Raw genomic sequence first — 23,960 nt, forward strand, 5'->3', positions numbered from 1 at the left:
GGTCTGAATTATCTCAATTCTTTAAAAAATAGTTTCATTTAAAATAAAAACTAAGTCACATAAACTAAATTTAATAAAATTATAGAAAATGTTTTGAAGCGCACAAATGAATTTTTCAATACAAGAGTGTTGAAGATATAACATATTTTATTTAAATTAAAAAAAATCAGTGTAAAATAATTTTAACTTCAGTTTAAATAAATAAAATCATATTACGGATTAGAATTATTTTGAATCTTTTAAAATTTAGTCATATTTAAAATAAAAAAATAAGTCATATAAGTAAGTTTAAGATAAATTTCATAAAAAGTTAAAATATGTACTTTATCAAAAATCATTACTTTTATTACATAAAATAATTTTCTAACAAAAAATATACCCACCCTTTCCAAGGGCGGGTCAAAATCTAGTATATAATTAAAAATAACATTTATCAATATGTCATATATTTTTTAATTGAATAGATATATAAAGTTTTACGGGTTAGTAAGACCCGTTAATTTTAAATAAAACTATATCTAGTAAATGGATCTTAATAAAGTGCCTGTTTAAAACTCATTGAATGAGTCTGAATGATTATTCATTTTTAAACCGCATGAAGGAAACCACTCAAAATGATTCATTCACTCAAGTCATTATATTGTTAAGGAAATATCAATACTATTAAAACATGAGAACTTTTTATCGACTATGTTTTGGACTATCAAAAAGGTCATAACAGTCTAACTAAAATAATTTCATTAGTTATGATAAAATAATATTTTTCTAATCTAACACATATCTATTAATATTACAAGATTTGCAAAATAAAATTAATTTAACTTCCTATTTTTTCTCTTACAACTAACTTAATAATATTTTCAAATAAGATATCAAAAAAGATATTGTCAAGTATCATTTTCTAAGATTTTATTATAAAAATATGTTTTAATGTCTTTTTATTTAAGAAGTAAACATAAATTCTTTTTAAATAATAAAATTCGTAATTAATATTAAATAAATTATTAACAAATATTAATTCTTTCATTATAGAATAAAAAATTATATTCCCATAATGTTTATATTCATAATTAAATTAATACATCAACTAATAAATATAAAGTAACTTAATTAATTTATTAAATATTATATAAATCATAAAATTAAAGAATAACATACATTCATGAATTTTACCACATACTTCAACGTATTAAAATAAAATATTAAAGTAAGATATATAAAATAAGAAATAGTTACATATTTGAATTTGAGTATTAAAAATAATTCGATATAGTATGATACGGGTTGAATGAAGTATATTTTATTTATATAATAATAAAATAATTTTTGACCAATATAAAAATTAAAAATATTTCTTTACTATAATTTACAGTTTTAAATTTAAGTAAAATTAATAATGACGGATTTTATAAATGAATTATCTTATTTTAAACAAATTATATTTATTAATTTTAATTTATGTATCTATAAAAACAATTTTTAATAAAAATACATGTATGAAATTTCTAATTTTCAGTAAATAAATTTTTGGAAAAAACTAAGCCCATAGATCCGGGTCGGGTAAACACAAGTATAGTTATATTAAGTTATTTTCATAAATAACTGAACGGTTTATATATCTCTTGAACCAAAAAAGAAAAAAATTATAATCAAACTGAAACCAAAATCCAAAAAGAAAAACAACCTAAAACCAAAACCAAACATTATATTTAAACATATTGATAAATAAAAAGACGGGTTAATAAATTTGTTGACTAAACCAATCTCAAACATTTAACAAACGAAGAAGATCAATACATAGGATGATGACAAAAAAAAATCTTATCCGCCCTTTGAAAGGGCGGGTCAAACTCTAGTCAATACTATTAAAACAGAAGCAATATTTATCGACTACTTTTTGGACTATCAAAAAAGTCTAGGTTAGTCCTATTATTTCTCTTCATATATTTATATATATAATTTAATTGAAATTAAATATACATCATGCCTAAAATTAAGGAACTAACTAACTAATCCATTATTTTTCTAAATTAATGAATTTAATATAAATACGAAATTTCAATAAAAATAAATTATATTTTATTTATTAATGTAATAAATAATTATATATGTCTATTAATTCGTATATACACAACTATATATTAATCCAAATGCATAAAAACAATTTCTTCAAAACACTCACTAAATACATAAAAATATAACTCTTATTAAATTAGATATACATATACATATATATATATATATATATATATATATGATAAAAATATTAATAGTTCGATACTATTAATATTTAAAACAAGATGAAACACGTTACTTGATATCTTTATGAATATATTTTTACGGGTTATTCAAACACAAAAAATATATTTATTAAATATTAACTAATTCAACAAATATATTAACACAATTATATCATAAAACATTACATTAACATAAATTGATGCAAGAGAGTGTGGATCAAGGGTTTAATTAGTTGTAAAACATAATTATATATATATATATATAATCAAAATATATATAAAGATTAAAATTACTAAATATTTACATTTCTAATGCGAATAATGAAATTAAATTTAAATTTAAAATAAGTCATAAACAAAACATAAAAAAATCTAATAACATGTGAATAATAAAAGTACACTAATTAAACAAATGAAAATTATATTTACAAACATAAATCATTAAATTATAATAAAAATATATACAAATTATTGATGCTCACATATATTTCATTTTTAGTATGCATCCTCTTGAATATTGATCTATTACCCTTACAACAAATGAAAATTTAATTTGACTATAATAATTTAAGTCAAACCGAATTTTATATTGGATCATTTATCGGTTCAACCGGTAGCCAGATCCCGGGTTTTAGTTGTTTTTACGGGTTTATAGGATTTTTAAATAATATTTTTTTAAACTAAACCGAACTACATACGAGACCACACAATTTGTCAATTTAACTGCGGGTCGGGTCAGATTTTAAAAATACTCAATATAACGTTCCATTTATAAATATAAATGTATAGGAATACATATTCATATCAAATAAATTTTGAAATGTTTCGAAAATAATCATGCGCTTTGAAAGCGCGGATCAAAATCTAGCAGTATAAAATTTCAGTTTACGAGTTATATCCTAAACTGAAAATCTTTAAGTATTATTAATGTCTAATGTGAATAAGAAAACTAAATTTTAAATCTAAAATAATCTAAATATAAAACATAAATATTATAATAGATAATTGATAACAAAATAAACTAATGCCAAATCGCAACAATTAACTTTGTTAATAGTTTCATGATCCACAAGATTGTATACTCTTATTTCATAAAAAAATAAAAGTCCAACTTCCTAATTAGAATACAAACATATTCTAATAATACAATGATATATGGTGTTTTTCACATCATTGTATATATGTTTTCATTTGTTTCGAGTCACTAATTCGTGTCAGTCTAGTCCCTTTTTGACCTTTTTGACCTTTTACAGGTCTGGAGTTAGCAGAAGAAAGAAGAGAAGGTGCCTGATGAAAAGAAGTCCTTTTGGAGCATTCCTGCGGAGAACACTCAAGAGAACAGTCCCGAGACTGTTCTCTCTCAAGCGGAACAAGCAGACGGAGTGATCCGGAGATTGTTCCAGACGAATATGGAAACTCCTATTTCAGGAATTAAAGCCTTGTTGCCCTAATCTCTTTTCTTCTGATTGGCGCCTCCATATAAAACGCCACCTATCTATTTTCTATTTTCTTACGCTAGTTTTTAAGAGAGAACACTGAGTTTTGCGATCTGCAACTTGTAAGGGAGAAGAATCCATCCTCTCATAGAGAAGATCATCTGAACCCTATTGTTTCATACTATGTTCTTATGCAATTTTATTCAGGATTTATGTCTTTGTTTATGTGCATCATGATCGAGTAGTGACCTTGCTCGCCTAGGGTTTTTAGGGTGTTGAGACATGAGCTAAACATAGATAAGCGATCCATAACTGTTCTTCATTCATACTGTTCTTACTGCTTTCATTAAACTGATCACTTGATGTTAGATCACTAGTTCATCACTTAGTTAACCGCTTAGGATGATAACTTGACATGTATTGAATGAGCTTAGTATCCCTAATCAGCGAAAGTAGATATTAGGGTGGTAAGTGAACTGATCGGACCTGTTCTCTAAAGCTTGCAATCGATTCTCATCCCAACGACAGTTAGGTGGTGAGATCGATCTGCAAAGCGATCACTACCACGACAGTGGAGTGTTCCAGCTGAGTGATCCGAGTTCTAGAAAGCACTTCATCGCGCTTGAATAATTGTTTGGCTCCAATTCAACACCCAATGAAATACCCTAGGCTAGCTCTTGTTTAATTGAATCAATCTCGTGTTTATTTTGCTTGTTTACTATCGCCTATTTCAACCAAATCATATCTTCTTCTTAGCTTGATTCTGAAACTTATAGAACTAGAGTGTAGACTGGTCCTCTGGATTTGAATCTCAAGTACTACAATTGCAACTGTTAACTTGGCAGTAGCAAGGATTCATTTTTAGTGTATCATATAACTAAAAAGCATATGCGTTAATAATTAAAAATTACGTATTAGTTCAACCAGTAGTTCAACTGTTAACCGGTTTTGAGTTATACCGGATTATTAAATAATATTTTTTTTCTTAAAACACAACCAAATTACTAACCGGATTGTTGGGTTTATCAGTTTAACTGCAGATCCGGATCCGATTTAAACAAAAATTGGGTATAAGTGTATAGTTGTGCAACATCACAAATTCAATACAATTATCAAAACTTCTTACTAATATTTTTTAAAAATAGTATACAAAAATATGATTACAAAAAACACAAATATGATTACAAATATAAAAATTAAATTGCTAAAAGTTAAATTAAAAACAAAAATATACCCGCCCTCTAAAGGGCGGATCAGAATCTAGTCTAATCTATTAATTTAGAATCCTCTTTAAAATTACCAAGGCATATTTAAGATTTAGACCTATTGAACATGTTGTGACTAAATATTAAAAATACAGTTCATATACAATTTTGTTAGTGGTATATATTTAATCTATTAACTAGCCTTTGATCCGCGCGCCCGCGCGGGGTTTGTTTTTCATAATTATATGTTTTTAACTTTAAATGATTTATATAAACATAATTATTAGAGTTTTGACATATTTTATCTTGTTTATTTTTAAGCTATGAGATTGAGTTTTATTTTATTGTGTTTTTATTTATTTTACTTGGTAAAGTAATACTAAAATGTAAAATATTAAATTTTTAATTATACTTGTAGGTTTTGTGAAATTAAACTATAAATATTGGGATCTAAAAATGAATATTAAGTTCAAATTTTACATTAATATTTTTTTAAACAGATACATTATTTAGACAGAAATTGAAAAAATATGAAAGAAAGTTACAAAATCACATTCAATTTTTTTTTGAAACTTTTATTTAGAAAGCCTAACTTAAACTGGGCTATTAATAATAACCTATTATATTATCATTAAAAATTTGGTGCATTATATTCTACGATTATATAGTGGATCGTCTATAGTACAACAACAATTTCTGTCAAGCCCATATTGTTTCGGATATTTTACCGTAAATTTTAATATGGCATATTGCGATATACTATTGCTTTTCTAACATGCAATTAAATATTTTTAATAGTTTTTTTGTTTGTTACTATTTACCTTATTAAAAAGTAAATTAAAAAAAAACTTATATCAAAATTGGTTACCAATTTACGATCTGTACATAAAAGTAAACCAAAATAAACCGATTTTTTAAGAAAAAATAAATAAAAACTAAATATAAAACAAAAACCTAGTCTACGCCGTCTCTGTCTTCTCTAATTCTCCGCCTCTCTTCTTCTTGTCTGGCTCCACCTCCACCACTACCGCTAGCTTCCTCTGCCATCTCCACACCACAGTTTCTTCAGACCCGGCGTTGGGAAGAGAAGACAGGCTCTGGCGCAAGACGTCGTTGACTTCCTTTCTAAACAGAAGATTCAAAACACAAAAAGAAATTAGAAAATAAAGTTCTCCACCTAAATTATTAAGTGAAGTTTGGGATTTGAAGCTTTAGGAGTCTTAAGCATGGAACCATTCACAACAGTTGTAATCTCGTTAGCTCTGTAACTCACCTAGAAACAAAAACAAAAAGTAAACTCACACAATGAGTCAATTCCTCGTCAATAAAATTAAGTTATACCGTTAACTTCATCTTTTATTAAGAGATTGCGTACATCGCTCACATCATTTTGCCTTCGTTTTGGCAATGACATGAGCTGTAGCTCTTCTTCTTCCTCGTTTTCTGAGTGTTAATTCAATGTTAACCCAAAGCCAAGTGTGTACATCGTGAAGGAAGATGCGCAACGGATTCAGAATGGCCAAGGTGGAGTAGATGAATGTAGTACCTATCATGTTACGAAACCAGATATTATATTGTGATGGTTTTGTAATGTTTTGGTTTTATTAATGGTTTGTAATTGTCAGGTTTAGTAATGGTTTAGTAATTAGACTAAATGTTGGGTTTTATTTATTGTATAAAACATAGTCAACACGACATCAAGTGGTTCAGTATTTATTTCATCAATTTTATGGTTTACAATTAAAGCTACGGTTTACTAATCGAGTGGTCGGTTCAATTTAAATACAAAACACAGTATTTTAACTCCAATGACATTCTTTTGTAATATTTGTGCAACTTTAAAGGGTAAATACAATTTGTACTTCCCTTTTAATAGTTTAGATAGATTTAGAAATTTATTTTATAACTAATCTTATCCTACTCTTTATTACTATTTCTGTTACTAAATTTCATTATTCTACCTAGAGAACTTATTAAGAACACGTATGTAATATCTATCTATACTATTAAAGTACAAGCACATTTGGATTTTTACTCTGTTTACCCCTATTAAAGAGGTTTTCTTTTGTATTCATTAATGACATTTTGGACATTTTGCATTGGTTTCTTTTTTAATTGTTTTGGGTTTGTCATTAACCACCGGTTTCCTAATTCAATTTTGGTATGTGATTATTCCGTGTTTGATACTGCATCATTTTAATATTTTTCTAGCCGGACATGTTTGAAACTGCATCGTTTTTTTCTCAAACTATTTAATGGTTTGGTTTTAAACCAGCTTTTTCCTAAATATAATCCCAACTATCTAACAAAAATTGTTTATTGGTTCAACCAGTGGTTCAACCGGTAACTGGATTTCGATTTTAGTAGTTTTTATTGGATTTTTAAATTTTGTTTTTTTTTCAAACCCAAACTGAATTTATCTTTGATCAACCGGTAATCCGTTCAACTGCAGGTCTCAATCGAATTTCAAAACACCGATCAAAACTATAAAACTGTTATATTGATTTATATTTAAAATATCTAATTCAAAATTAAAACCTAAAAATACATGTATAATATAGTTTTACCGAACATAAATCTCGATATAAAATACATATATGAGACGGATTATACAAATACATATACAAGACGGATTATATAAATGTGATTATATAACATTTTCACCAAACATAAACCCGCGCTTTGAAAGCGCGGGTCAAAATCTAGTCTATATTATTAAAGTTGAAGTACAAAATGGAGATGTTTGGAAACAATGATAACAGAATAAATGAGACATGTTTGGCAACATGGATAGTAGAGATGTGTACTTTCTTTTATTTACACATTTAGCCATTGTATTTTTAATAAATTAATAACAAATGAGAATTGCTTAGAAACATGAATAACATATTTAATACTTCATTTTATTTAAACATTTAGCCATTATTTTTATAATAAATTAAACAATATTCTTTCTATATTTCTTTTTATTTACAATTCTGTCACTATATTTACAATTCTCTATGGTGAAAATAAAAACATAAACTGAAATATAAATAGTATATTATATAAAACAATTTTTTAAAAACAGTATTATTACCTTATTTAGTTTAGTCAAATATAAATATTTCAAGAGTTCAATTTTCAAAAAACAAATATCATAAAATTAATAATAATTCGTAGAAAACTAATGCAAAAAATTAAAACTTTAAACATGGATAAAAGTACGTCAAGAAGAAAAAATAATGGCTTCTGTTATTAATAAAAATTAGAAATCCATTATATCAGTTTTAAAATATACAAAATGGACTAATCTAATTACCTAAAAATATTGTTTTGTCTAAAATAATCATAAAATAAAATTTAAATTTTATATACATATTTCAAATCAAAATAATAGTTTAAAGTTGATTTATATCAAAAATTGATTTAAAATATGCATATATTCAAAATTTTATTTTTACTAAAATTTTTTCCAATAACCATTATTAAAAATGTTTTCAATATATATAAGAAAAATACAACAAAAAGAATAATTTTATATACCAACTCAAATAATGGTTTTTATTTTTCACATTAAACTTTAAGAATATAATATATATGATTATTTATAAGATGATACATATAAAATACTATTACTTATATGATTATTTATATGATGGACCAATTTTTTTTTTTGACGTCGAAATGCTATTCTATTATCTATATGATGGGCCAATACAATTAATTATATGATGACATATATATGATACATAATAGTGACTAGGGCTGAGCATTCAGGTATCCATTCCGGTTCGTTTCGAATATGTTTGAGTTTCGGGTTTTCATAGTCAAAGATTTCAGCACCATTCAAATATTTCTAAATTTCTTTTGAATTATGACTAGGGCCGGGCGTTCAGGTATCCATTCAAGTTCATTTCAGATCTGCTTGAGTTTTGGGTTTCCGAGGTCAAAGATTTCAGCCTCATTTAGATATTTCTAAATTTCAGTTCGAATTATATTTGGATTTTTGTGGGTTCACTTCGGGTTCGATTAACCCATTTAAATTATTTTTAAAAATTCATTATATATTTTGAATTTCTTAAAATCTATAAATAAAATAATACATTGTATATAAATCTGAATAACATATGTCAGAATACCTAAACTTAACATATAAATTGGTTTGGTTTAAATTTTGGGTCAAAAATCAGTAATTATTTTAAATAGTTTTGGTCTTTTGAGTGTACTTCCACTATGTTAGAAATTTATATTTGACTATTTTATATATTTTAAATATTTAAACCAACCTAAAAGTATCATATATATTATGGGTGTTTTTATTTACACTAAAACTAAAAATAATTAATATATATAAGTATATAAATCTTTTCGGATACATTTTGATATCCAAAAAACTTTAGTTCGAATTGGTTATGGTTTCGGTTGTCTAAATATCAAAATTTTGAATAATTTAGATATTTAATCAGTTTTGGTTCGGGTTTCGTATTATTCTTTCGGATCGTGATCGGTTTGGTTCTTCAGATTAGAATTTTTTTATCCAGCTTTGATATTGACATGAAAAATACATAGTAATTTATTTTTTGAAATATACACAATTTAGTTTAAATTACAATGTAAATATTTAATTAATATATAAATATGTCACATTGTTTAAATAAAATATCAATGTAAAAGTATTATACAATTGCGTTCTAAAATCATTTATTTTAACAACAAGTTAAATAAATATATTGATTGGAGATGAAATAAAACAAAGCCAGAGAAGCACATAGTTTACCAGAGACACTCTATGTGTCGAATTTATTATAAAGAAATTTTCACTAAGATAATACATTTAATAAATACAAACAAATAATATATTTTATAAAAGTGAAAATAATATCTGCGTTTTTGATGCGCGGATCAAAATCTAGTATAGTTTATGTCATGTGACACATATCCTCTACCTATTTTTACTTTACGTTTGCCATATAATATATAACTAGAGCTTTGACCCGTGCGCCCGCACGGGTATTTATTTTTGGTTCTTATATATTCTAATTTCTGATAATGTTGTCAACTTCATTTTGTGTTCATGTTGTAGATTAATATGTTATTTTCTTTTGACATTTTTGTATCATGTTCAATGCGCTTAGCTTTCAAATTATTAAAAATTTTGTTTTTACGTTCTGCAGACTTTAATTCAATTATTTTGATATATTAAACAGTAAAAATGTAAATATTAGAGATTTAGATATACTTTTAAGTTTTATTAAATTAGATTCCAAATATTTTGATTTAAATATATATATATATATATATATATATATAAAGTTCATATCTGATTTTTTTTGATTTTTTTTAATAAAGACATGTCTAAAGTTTGACATACACGCCAACAGGGCTATTTATTTTAATTTATAAAATCATTGTTATCTGATAAACCATCGGTAATTATTGGATTTTATTAACTGTGATCAAACGATATTAGATTATTGTTTGATTATTATAGTATTGAATGTATTTATATCACAAACAAATGATTACTAATACATTCAAATATTTATTATTGTTTTTTTCTACTAATTTTATATTGTTTTCAACCCCTAATATTTAAAAGGGTAATTCTCTCAATATCATTTTTTAAGTTTTTATCACCAAAATGTTTTCAAAGAAAAAAAATGATTAAAAGACGTTTCAGAGAATATTGTTTAAAAAAGGTAAAAAAACTCTTCTATCCAGTGGTTTTTAATATATAAATCTAAATTAATATAGAAAATTTCTCTATTTTAAATGTTAAAATTAGTAATTATATCTATACTATAAATGGACAACTTATTTTTTGACAAAAGTATATGTTCAATATTTATTAAATATTAAAAGGAGTCATATTGATTTTATATATTAATATGTGTATGAAATGTTTTTTATTTCGTATAAAACAGCTAGTAATACAAAATTTTATTCAAAACTTTTCGTTTATGTCAAATTTATGTTACTCATATACAAAATTATAATATTTTTTCAATTTAGTTATTGTGAGTAATCACACATAGAATCTACATGATCTATATATTTGGATAATAAAAATGGCAAAATAGTTTATTTTGATGAGAATAAATTATTAATCATGTTTTAGATTAACATGGCAATATAGTTTTAATAATAGAGAAATATATGGCAAGTTAATAAATACGTTTTTGATTTATATGGCAATTTAGTTAATTAAAGCGAAATATATGTTAGAGAATCACGTTTTGGATTTTTGTGGCAAGATAATAAATATTATTTGGGTATGTATTATATTTAATTGAATAATCTTTAATTAAAAGGAGTGGCATGCTATTGTAATTTTTGTGCAACTCTAAGGGGTAAGTAATATTTGTACTTCAGTTTTAATATATTAGATTAATTGACACTATCAATCTTAATATTTTCATTCATCTTTTACTTAAATATTGCGCATGAAAGACATGAATTATGCAATAAAACTATACAACTATAGTGATATATTCCTCATTCACTCTTTCAATCATATACGATGTAGTGACTACCAATATAATGACCAATGACTAACAATAAGTCAAACACAATTAAAGAGATAACAAAGCAAAAAATTATATCCCAAATATCATTTCGTATAATCATTCTTTTTGAATTAGCATGCTAACAATATTAAAAATCACTATAAATCTTAACAGTATCTAGATTTTGGTAACTAATACATAATCTTTAAATAAGAGAATATACTCAAAAAGGTTAAATATATATGACATTATGTATACTCGAAGATGATATATTCTCTAAATACATATTTAAAGTATTAACTATATTTGTCATATATGTTTGTCAATTTATGTCCAAAATTAAGAATAGCACAAATCAAATTTTAATTTATTTTTGATAATTATCCTTGCAATTATATTTATAATAGTATGGTTTTTTTAATAAAGGACCTTTTGAAACATTTTAATCTTTTGAAGACAAACTATAAATTTTCATATTCTAAAATATTATATTAGATATTAATTAATTTAAATAAATATAATGTTTAATTTAAATAAATATAATGTTGAATACATATAAAGTTAACTCTTAATTATTTATCAACTATTGTTCAAGATTCATATAAATAATCTAAATCACTCAAGAGAAATAATAACTTATTGCAACAAATTTTAAATAATATTTTTAAATCAAGTTTTTTATTTGAAATCATAAATTACAAATATACATGAAAATAAATTAGCGCAACCGCACGGATCAGAATGTAGCTTTCAAACTAAACTCATAAATTTATTAGTTCTAATATTGTTATTTGAAGTAAACCAAAAACCAAAAAAAAAATTCAAACTAAATCCAAATCAATAAATTACCAAACCATTACCATATTTCTTGAATCAGAAACTAAAATCTATAACCAAACCGATACCAAATAAAAAATTACAACATAGACAAGAACTGAAACTTATAAAATATCATCAAATCATAAATTTACATCTAAAACAAATTATTAACATAAATAGTTCCGCGCAATCGCTCGGTCAGAATCTAGTGTATTTTATAACCGACTTATTATATACAACAATTAGGTACCTACTGTCAAGTTATATTATGGCATGAAAAATATGATTACTTAGGCTTAGTTGTTGGATTTATTAGTCGAGCATACATTAGTCATTTATATATTTTTCACACCCTCAAATACATTGTTTTATTTTACCAAAACAACCGTCGACTATTATATGTGTAATGTGTATGAGAAAGTGAGTTTTGAAAATCTTGGAATTTGTTTTGTCAACCGGTTTTTCATTAAAAATTGGCACATACTTTTTTGGTTTAGCCAAACCACTTAGTTACACATAAAGATAAGATTAAAAGAGATAGTGGAGCAAAGATATAGATTGCACCATCTCAGTCTTGAACAGATCAAGCATCACTGTAATCCATTAACGCCGGCGAAGCTTGCCTGTGAAAACTTCAAGATTTAATTTGCTCCTTTTGGTACTGGTTCATATATTGAAATCATTTGGACAGGTTTTGTTGTTTTTCATTAATTCTGATGGGATGAAACTTAAACCATCACAATTGTTAATCAGCAGATGATTAAAGCCAGGCTTTCGTCAGAGAGCTATCAAACACGACACGTAACTTCAAATCTTCGATTTGGATTCAAGCAACTGGATCTCTTGATGATTCTTATCATGAAGAAACTTTGTTTGCTTCTTATTCATAATACATAAGCAAAGAGATTAGACCCCGATCAAAATTTCTAGGATGTCTAAGATTTGGGTTAAATCACAGAGTTAAAATGAAATACGCAAAAGGTGATAGAGAAAAAAAACAAAGAAAACTGAATTGATCGGACTTTAAAACAAACTATATCTGAAATCGAAATAGACTTTTTTTTGGTCAAAAAAGAGATTCAGCATCATCCAGAGAGATCCGATCAAAATCAGAAACTACTTTACTCTCTCCCTCGTCGATAAACATGGGTAAACAGATAAAGACATTTTTGACCTGTTAGAATTAAACGGGAGGTTACAAAATAGTTGTATTATTAACCGGCAGTTATATGAGTTATGATATAATTTGATGCAAGTTATAAAAATAATTGGACTGAACCTTTATTACCCGGTGATGTTGCTGTTTGCCTTTAAAAGAGCGGATGTATTTTTTGTTTGCATTCTTTTAGAAATTTAATTTTTATATTTTTGTATATTATTTTTATTAGATGATTAATAAAAATTTTAGTCTATTCTATTAAAATAGTTAGATTCCGCCCTTACTTTTTATTTTATCTTATTGTTTTATTGTTTTGAAGAACAGATATATTTTTCGTTTTTTATCTTATTATTTTTTATCAAAATCTAAAAAATGACCTTTTAGATGAAACAATTTGTTACCCTTTTTATTGCTCACCACCGACTGTATTTTCAAACTATAATATAAAAATACTATAATATAAAAGGATTACTAAAAGAAAATAAAAAGCTGTAAAAGAAAATAACCGAGAGAACATGGGTCGTTGAAAAAAAAAGAGAAGGTCCCACTCATATCATATGTTTTCTATGAAACAAAGGAATTTACGAACAAAAGAAGTTACTTTATGCAGTTATATTGATTCAGTTATATTTTAAATTGGACCCAACTATTATCAACATGACATGTTCCTGTTTTAATAGTATTGATATATAAAATTTAAATTTAAATCTTACTTACCCTCATTATGCCAATATTTTTTTTGAAGAAAATCGTTATGCCAATTTATATATCGTTCTAAAGATATAACGTCATAGCTATATCTTACAATATAGGAAATATATATATATATATATATATATATATATATATATATATATATATATGTGGAAAATATGAAAGTATGTATTCTAAAGATAATATTCCTTGAAAAACTATATCAAATGTTATTTATCGTTCGATTTAGTACTTTGAAAGATATGATATACATTAAAAGAATAGTTGTTAAAAAAATACATTAAAAGAATATGTTTAGGTTTAATTATATAAAAAAACTGATTTAGTACTTTGAATTAATTTAAATTAAGGATGTTAAATCCGGTAAAACTAAATAAACTAAAACCACAACAAACCAAAATAGAAAAAGTGAATTTAATTTGGTAATACCATATAAACCGAATGGACGTTATTGTTTTTTAAATCATGATATAAATCGAATGGATGTTATTTTTTAGAAATGGTATACAGATATGATTCAGTATATAAAGTGCCCAAACAAAATAAACCAATTAAACTGATAAATTGAAAAATGGTAGTATAGTTATATGTATATTACATAATATAATTGATAATATACATGTACTTTGTTTTATTGATATAATCTTGGTATTTAAGACGTTAATTTGAATTAACTTGTTATTTTTAACTAAAGTGTTTCATTGAAATGCATTCGTGCTAAAATTTAGTTATTAATAATATTATGATATCATTACTATTTTATTTTTATCTAATTAAATTATAATATTATAATTACTATTTTAATAGTTAAATAAAATATAAAACATTATACAGTGAAACCTCTATAAATTAATAATGTTGGGACTACACTATAACTATAATTTTTATTAATTTATAGAGATTATTAATTTATTGAAATACTAATTGAACCAAGAACTTATTTTGGGATTATGAAATTATATTAATTTATAGAGATATTAATTTATAGATTATTAATTTATAGATTATTAATTTAAAGATGTTATACTGTATTTAAATTTGAGTACTGTTTAATAAATTTATTTCTTTATTCATACAAAATTTTATAAAAGAAATATAATTTATTTTTTTCTTATAAACTCGAATAAACTAAAACTGACATTATATATTCCGAATAAAACCAAATTAGATATAGTTTTACTGTGATATCTAGTTTTTATAAAAAAAAAACCAAACTGAAAATGGACCGAATCCGGGTTAAACCGTCCTACTTGGATTATATAATTTTTATTCCCATCACATCCACACAAAACGTGGATCTCAACTTAGTACTTAAATATTTATGGAATTACAGGTTTTAAACTAGGCCAAACCAGTTCGATTGATATCTCTATTTTCTTAATCGATTTTTAATCAAAATGTATTATAAATTAAAGCCATCAAAACGTTTCCAAATCTATGTTTTGTCGGTTACAAAACCTTGGGAAGTTTTTTTTTTGTCATCAACTTAAAACATACTTTATGAAGACTTTGCAAACCAATCTGTCACTCTACATTCATATGAACAACGAAAGATGTTTGTTTCCTGACACTTTGGGCCAGATTATCCACCTTTGTATTCAGCATTCATGGAATATGATTGATCTGTAGTGATTAAAACTTCTTTGAAGGATCTTGATGTCGTGCAAATAGTTCACAGAGACTGACCATTCCTCAGGAGCATACAATCCGTCGCAAAAGTAACATGGTATTGACGTAAGTTCCTCATACTTTACATTGCCCATATGAGGGCTTGCATCTCCGAGTGTAATGGCGAAAGGCTTGCTCTCGTATTCTTTGCTCCCATTAGTCCCTCAAAACCATGTATGGTACTATACCAACCCTATCCGGAAAATATCTCTTGAGCTTTCTATGACCCACACCAGCGACCCGTAATTGAAGGTAACACAAAATCTTTGGTCTCTCGCGGGTGGTTCCACTTGTGACTAAGGCATGAGCCTCCGCCTAAAGTAAAGATTCAGTCTCTACCAATTTCAGAGTATCTCTAGGATCAACATCAATATTACTGAAAATTTTATTATTCGTCCTTTCCATATGTACCATAAAATCCATGCAAATTGATGATCTTCCATATACGGAGACCTCCTCCAATATAGATAATTCATGCAAATTGATGATCTTCCATATACGTGGACCAACTCCAATATATATTTTAAAGGGGTGACCGTGTGTCCATAAGCGATTTTTCTCTGTCTGGGAGGTATACCCCTTCCACCTTATAACATGATTTTACCGTATATTTTCCATTCCTTGTAAAAGGCCATCCATCTTGATCAACCAGTCGTTGCCTACATAATGGTATACTTTCTGCAATCTTCGCATCCTTCGGTTCCACCAATGACCGAATTACTTGAGAATTCCATGTGCATGATGTTGAATTGATGAGACAATCCAGACCGAGATTAGGTAGAGATTTTGTTGGCTATTGTTTGCTGGTCGCAAGCGAGTGGTTGGTAGTACATACCGATATAGATGATCAGGATTCCACCCTTTTGATTAGTTATTTGCTAACAATCTAACATATACAATACTACGCCACCCGTAGGACAGAGAATATGAACAGATAGGTTCTAGGGGTGAAGTACTCCTGAAATACTGTCATTTGAAAACTCGAAAAAATAAAATGTTAGGTTTTTCGATCAAGCGCCAAAATTGTTTTCCTAGCATAGCTGTATTTAAATCCGAAAGATCTTTGAACCCATAATTTCAGGAAAGATCTTTACCGATGCAGAGTTTGTCCCATTTTCTAATGCATACGTCTTATACAGTTATACTTTCCCTGAACTCTACCAAAATTGTGCCACTGCATTCGTCAGTTTCGAGGTAACTGCCTTTAGAACTGGATAGCAAAACTGGATACCAAGACATGACAAGTTTTGTTAAGCAATAACCACCAATTTAATCACCATCTCTTTCCCTCCCTTCAAACAAAATAATTTTCCAACAATTATTCTGTTGTTTAGACGCTCCTAAACAAAACCAAAAAATTGGGTCTTTCTTCCTATATTCTGAATACCTAATATGTCCTCAAGCTCTTGCCAAACTTTTGAAGGTCATATGAAACCATATGTTGGTTCTTTATGTTAATAAATTATTTTAAAATTAATAAAGATATTTTGACATGTCTTTCATGTTTGAACTATTTTTTTTTATTGTATGTAAAATAAATATTCTATCAGTTGATAATTTTTGAGAATACAAGAGTTTATTATTTATAGAGTTATTAATTTAAATAAAAATAATTTAAATATACGTAATATTTACAAAAATGATTTCCTGATATTATATACTAATCAAATTTTATAAATTTGGAGTTTTCTCTTTTATTTAGATTATTTGATAAAAAGTATAAAAATTACACATCCTAGAATATGAATGCATTTTATTTGTAATTCTATAAAAAACACCAAAATATTGAAATGCGAAAAAGTTACAGATGAATTTCATTTGAAAAACAATCGTACAATGCTTAATTATTTTGAATAAATTAATAAAATTTTGTTTGTAGTAATTATTTTTTTTACCAGCTTGGTAATGTTAAAAATTATTTTGTAAATAATAAATATATTTTAACATGTCATTCTATTTAAACTATTTTATTTTGTCATCGTATAAAAAATTCTATCAATTAAAAATTGATTTCCTGATATTGTATACTAATTAAATTATATAGATTTGGATTTGTCTTTTTTATTTAGATTATTTGATGAAAAAAATTAAGTATCAAAGGTTCATTTGCTAGAATATAAATTCATTTTATTTGTAACCCTATAAAAGCACCAAAATATTGAAATGCAAGAGAAAGAAGATGAATTTCATATGAAAACAACCGTATAATGAATTTTTATATAAATTATACAAATTTTATATATAATAATTATAAATTTTGTGATCATGTACGTACCTAACAATTTTCAAATTTTTATTATCTTTATTAAATTATGTTATATTTTATAGTATTTTAATTTGGCGCTGAACAGAATTATTATTTTATTGTTTTTATTAGTTTATAGAATGTTAATTTATAGAGTTTTTGATTATATCATCTTATTAATTAAATATACTAATGTTGGAAATAAAATTGGGCAAATCTCTAAATAGCACTTTTTAAGTTTTTGACACAAAAATAGCACTCAAAAATAAAATGACTAAAATAGCACTTTTTTTTTTTGAAAATTTTAATATTTATTTTTTAGTTTTAAAAATTTGAACACATTCCTAAAACCCCACCTCTTAACTCTAAACTCTAAGTCTTAGATTAATTAACCCAAATATTATAAATGCATATTTACCCTTTAACAAAACTTATTTTGTGATAAAAACTTGGTTTTGTACTATTTTTTGTCTTTTTCTCAATAAAATTACCAAAGGATGATTCCTATTGGTTAAAAGCAGAACGCCAGTCTCATAGCTCCAGCTTCCCGTTACGAGTTTTCTTTTTCTTGTTTAAAAATAAGTAGATTTTTTTAAAAATAAGAAAAACAGTTTAGATAAGAATGAATCTTCGTGATTCTATTAGAAAAAAAATATTATAATATTTAATGTTATTTTTAATAAAAATGAAATATTATAAAATCTAAGGACATACATGAATATGACCTACTACTAAGGCCTCGGTTAGTACAACTGATAAAAAAGAAATATCATCTTGTAGAAACAATATGACGCAGAAATTATATGTTCTTATTAAAAGTTTTAATAAGATGATTGGTAAAGCAGTAGCAGTATACAATTCTTTTTTTTATAAAAATTAGTATATAATATATTTATTTAAAATAATATATATTAAATTATAATATATATACTAATATATTTGTTATTAAAAATAATGAATCTTAATTAATAACATAAATTAAATTAAATTTCAAATGTGAAATATTATTATTTAAAAAATAATGTAAGATTTATTTAAAATAAAAAATTTATTTTTGGATATAAAATAATTTTGAATATTATTATTAAATAAAATAAAATAAAAATTTATTTCTCGATATAAACACAATTTTTGAAATTAGTAAATAAAATAAATTAATTACAAAATATTATTATTTAAATAATAATGTAAAATTTATTTAAAATAAAATTTTATTTTTGGATATAAAATATTTTGAATATTATTAAATAAATATAGTAAAATAAAATTTACTTTTGGATATAAAATAACCCTTTGATCTGCAACCCACCTCTATTTTTACCTCTATATTTTTTCCTAAAATTGAGAGATTTTATCATAAATGTGCATTTTATCCAATGTATGTATCTATATATATAGTACTTATATTTATAAAGAAAAATATAGAGAATTGCTATTTCCATCACTAAATATAAAAAAAAAAGTTTCTTTTATATTTTTCTTTGAAATAGAGAAATTTTATTATTTATCTATATTAGAGAAAATCCATCTTTATAATATAGATTTTTATTTTAAAATAAAATATACTCCAATGTTCTTTAAGGGGGGTGTATTGAATCATGGATTTTAAAAGTTTAAGTGGATTTGGAAAAATATTGGAGTTTGAAGAGATTTGGACTAAATCTCATTTATATGGATGATTTAAAAAGAGAAAAAAAGATTTTGGGTGAGATTTTCTCTTAAATTTCAGAGTACTTATTAGCAAAAAAAAAACATTTCAGAGTACTCTAGATCATTTGATATTATTAATCTATGTTGTTTCATTATTTTTTGAACAAATGACACATCGTTTACAAGACACGAGTTTGCTCCGTATCGTAACTCTCGCAAAGGGAAAACGAGGAAGACAATGTGGTTCATCAGATCATTGATAATGGAACTAACTGAATTTGCTCCTTATGAGAGAAAACCATTGAGGCTTCTCAAAGTTGGTAAAGAAAGAGGGCTCTTAAGGTTGCTAAGAGGAAGAGGGAGGATATGTCTAGTGTTCATGAGGTCTGGTGGAGGTGCTACTACTGAGAAGAAGAACTTCTGAACAAGTTACGGTTACACAGCTCCCACAACTGATTCATCTCATACCGAAACTCCTTCTCCCCAAGCTTACACTCACTCAAGTGCTTCACTGCAAGTGCTGAGCCATCAAGAAAAATCAGCTTATACGTTGTTCCTGTTTTAGTTGTAATGATAATGTTCTCGGAGCTGAAACCATTAGTTGCAGCCATCAAGTCCCCAAGCTTAACCTTAACCAAAGGCTTCTTAAACAAAGAGACTTGCGCTACCATATGGCTAAGTCTCTGCGCTAAGATATTAACTCCTTCGTTTTTAACTACTCTCTTTCTCGTATATACCATCAAACTCCAAACACACCAGCTGCAATATCAAAAAAAAGAAAAAAAAATTGATTCTCAGATCGTACCAAAGAGTTCATGAACCTACACTCAGCTAAACTAGGAGAAATCTCACCGTCCAATTCATTATTAAACAGATCAAGGGACATCAAGAACGGTTACCAAGTACATAGCTTTGGAGGAATGTTACCAGACTATTGATTGCTAGATCGATCAAGCTTTTGTAAGCTACCATAATATTGAAAAGACTCTGGGATCCGACCAGATAAACCCATGTCTTAAAGCACGAGATTGATGACTATGTTCTCTTGATTGTTCCAACAAGACGCGCCGACGAAATTTCATAATTTGAGAACTCTCTGAGGGTCGGTGAGAGAGGAATCAGGTCTGGATTCCTCGTAGGCATCTTATGTCATCTTCATCAGTAGCCATGGCGGGAGAAAAGCAGAGGAAGAAGAAGATGAACAGAGTAGCAATAATTGATAAAATGGAGAAGCTTTATGGGGTTTGAGATGATCTCCATGGATGAAGTGATCAGAGGTTATCTGGGTTTGGATTGAAATTAAAGTTTTGTATCTGCCAATGAAGTTGCAGAGAGACAATAAGCCTGCCATCAGTTGTCTTTTGTAAATATTTTCTTGTTCGTCTTTGGATAGATGTCGTGTTTATTTTTATTTAGAAGTCTCTCCAAATAACACATGTAGAAGTAGGAGTTTCACAGCGACATTTTTAACTAAAAATGAACTCAAAGTATCCCCAAATCCCATTCATAGCTTTTTTATCAAAATAATGTTTACCTTTCAATAACAGTGGATTTGATATAAGTTTTGTAAATAGTTAATTGAATAACAGGAGATTTGTGAGTGTTTCTAATGATTTTAGACAAATTTTATGTTTAATAACAGGTGATTTGAAAATATTTTTTAAAATCTTTAGTTGAATAACAGGGGATTTTAAAATAACTCTAAAACTTTTTAAAATCATAGTTTCAATACACCCCCCTAAGTATTACTAAATCAAAAGAAGAAAGAAAATATGTTAGAACTGTTGGAACACCCAGATCGATGAGTTCTATGTTTTGGGTTCTCAAAACACGCGCACGCACATCTATATTATTAAAAGTGAAGTACACTTATGAAATGCTCCTGAGTTTTCAATGTTAATTACATTTACATGCCACTGACCCTATTAATAACATTCCTAAAAAAATGCTTGTCTTAACCAGTTTATTAAATGTGTCTTTATCACTTTCTTTATTTATAGATAGTCTCTATTTTAATGTTTGTCTTTTTCAGTTTAGTTAATATGTTGTCCTAAAACAAAATTTAACTTCTCTTGTATTAAATAAATTTCGAAATTATTTATTTGTTATCAAAAAAAAAATCTAGGATTAATTTCGAAATTATTTATTGTCGTAAAATAAAATTTAACTTCCATTCTCTATTAAAATAATTTCAAGATAAAATTGAATTGCCCTTTTCATCTAAACCAATGTTTATTCACCTCACATAGAGTTAGGTCTCAATAAATCTAAAAAATTATTGTATGAATAAATTATCTATGTTTTCTTCCCAGTAAAATCTGTTTAACTGAACTTGTAGAGTACTCAATATTAAATATAAGATTAAGTAAATAGTTAAGAATGAGGCAATTGCCTATATTCTTGCTAACTACATTATTTTTAAGAAACAATTGATTTGCTTTATAAATGTTATGGACATTTATTAATTAACTAGGTGTAACTAGACATGCAAACAATATACTTTGAAACAGAATAAAAAATAAACCAATTATTTCAAAAGAGATTTAATTACTCCATACCTTGATTCGTAAAGAAAAAACACCAGATTCACAAATATCAAACATTAGACCCTCGATTAATGAGTTTTGAAATCGTCATCGCCATGGGAGAACACCGAAAGTCGAGATATTTATTTTTTTCATTCTTCACAATTTTTTTCTAAACACCGAACGGTTACAAAACAAAATTGTCGGTTAGAATAAGAGAGGGGAGTCATGAGCCACTAGACCAACTTAATTTGATCTAAAACACTATGGCCCTAACAAAAAATGTAATAACAATGAGCCGATTAAATTGATTTATATATGATTCAAAGTCAATTATTTTAATGTATCTTAAATTAACTAAATTGATTTATATATTTCATATATAAATCTATCATTGTTCACTTTAAGCTTTCTTTATAATAAAAAATATTTTTCACAGATTTGATTGTTTTTTTTTAAATTCAAAAAGAACTCAATGTATCCAATGGCGGACCCATCAATTTTTTTACATGTGTCATGATATATAAAATTTTAAAAATATGATAACAAAAGTATAATTTAGAGATGTGAACCCAGATTTAGGTGTGTCAATACATACACTAATACCATTTTAGCTGCTGATTCTTTTTGGCTTCTTATGAAAACCAATTATTTCATAATTAAACATGTGTCAACTGAACCCCTAATCCTATAGTAAACACGCCTCTGAATGTATCACAAGTAACTATTAACAAATACATCATTTAGTGCAAATCAAAAATTAAAAAATTAAGTAAACACCCGCCCGGTCGGGCGGGTCATGGTCTAGTATACCTTTATATATATATACTTATATATTAATATTTAATTGTGGCATCTTAAAGATATTTTAGATTACGTTTTCTTTTAAATTAAAAATTCCATAATTAAATATCAATATTAGTATGTGTGTACATATATATATATATATTTTTTTTTTTTTTTGAGAGCTCCAAGCCCATAACTTATCAATGGGGTGCTCTTATGGAAAAAGTGTATTTTTAGAATATACAAAGAATTATCATATACGTGTACGTATATGTGAATAGAAATGGTGATATCGGTGAGATTGATTTTGAACGAAGGAAAGAAAAAGCAGATTGACGACTTCTACGGCACCCTACCATAACCACAACCTTTTTTTTTTGTCAAAGTCCATAACCACAGCTATATCTCCACGTATGTCATTTGCTTCCATTTTCATATTTACCCTTTCTTCATTTTCATTTCAATATTTCCTTAGTAAAATATAACTATCTTCAGATGTTGTGTATCTTGAACAGGAATCTACAATTATGTAGTGTACTTACTGAGATTGGCTCACGCAATTATGCAGTCTACATATCATTTCTTCACTGACCATTATATTAAAATTTATTATAAATAAAAAGAAAATGGAGTACTATTTATTAAAGAATTTGATAATGGTTATATGGTTTTCTGTACCGAAAGTATATTGATATGTTCAAAATACTGGTGACTAAGCAAATGACATATCACCATCATAAAAAGCAACCAAAAAGCAATACCAAAACGGAACTTAGACTTATTTTTTCCAAATGGTATTCGTGTTTCCAATCGCAGCGAGATGGGTTTAGAAAAAGAGGGGGTTCAAGTTATAACCCAGAAATAATAGACGTTCATGAATAAAAATAAATAATTTGCTAATAAATACACCTTCACAAAATTGTTCATCTCAATTAATTACATTCAAATACATGCAACTACCCATCAAATTTTTTTTACATCAAATTTAAATTGTTTCTCTTTACTTTCTTAGAACACGTACACTA

The 23,960-nt window shown here is 26.2% G+C and overlaps 1 long non-coding RNA gene across 1 annotated transcript; it reads right to left on the reverse strand.

Moving 5' to 3' along the window:
- Positions 1-19,748: 19,748 nt before the first annotated feature.
- On the reverse strand, positions 19,749-21,280 carry LOC108857069 (uncharacterized). Its single transcript, XR_001950295.2, has 2 exons — positions 20,477-21,280; positions 19,749-20,383 (listed from the first exon to the last, which is right to left on the reverse strand). It is a non-coding gene; the product is annotated as an uncharacterized LOC108857069 (long non-coding RNA).
- Positions 21,281-23,960: the final 2,680 nt, after the last annotated feature.

Source organism: Raphanus sativus, chromosome 5, assembly GCF_000801105.2.
Source record: "Raphanus sativus cultivar WK10039 chromosome 5, ASM80110v3, whole genome shotgun sequence".
NCBI classification, from domain to species: Eukaryota; Viridiplantae; Streptophyta; class Magnoliopsida; order Brassicales; family Brassicaceae; genus Raphanus; species Raphanus sativus.